The sequence below is a fragment of the Geospiza fortis genome, unplaced genomic scaffold (genome assembly GCF_000277835.1).
Source record: "Geospiza fortis unplaced genomic scaffold, GeoFor_1.0 scaffold2674, whole genome shotgun sequence".
NCBI lineage: Eukaryota > Metazoa > Chordata > Aves > Passeriformes > Thraupidae > Geospiza > Geospiza fortis.
Window position 1 is genome coordinate 12,520 of NW_005054763.1, and position 279 is coordinate 12,798.

At 65.2% G+C, this 279-nt stretch overlaps 1 protein-coding gene across 1 annotated transcript in view; it reads left to right on the plus strand.

Moving 5' to 3' along the window:
- Nucleotides 1-279, plus strand: part of S1PR2 (sphingosine-1-phosphate receptor 2) — a 3,616-nt gene that overhangs the window by 1,236 nt on the left and 2,101 nt on the right. The window lies entirely within an intron of this gene.

Consider the following 279-nt stretch of genomic DNA (forward strand, 5'->3'; position numbering starts at 1 on the left):
TTGGGGGTGCGGTGGGGGGTCAGGGGACGCTGTGTGGACACCCCATGGACCCCCCATGGACACCCCTTGGACACCCTTTGGACACCCCATGGCTTCATGGACATCCCATGGCCACCCTATGGCTTCATGGACATCCCATGGACACCCCGTGGACACCCCACGGACATCCTGTGGACACCCCACGGCCTCAGGGCTACCCTGTGGATACTCCATGGACACCCCATGGTCACCCTGGGGCCGCCCCACTGCCACCCCATGGACACCCCACGGTCACCCCAA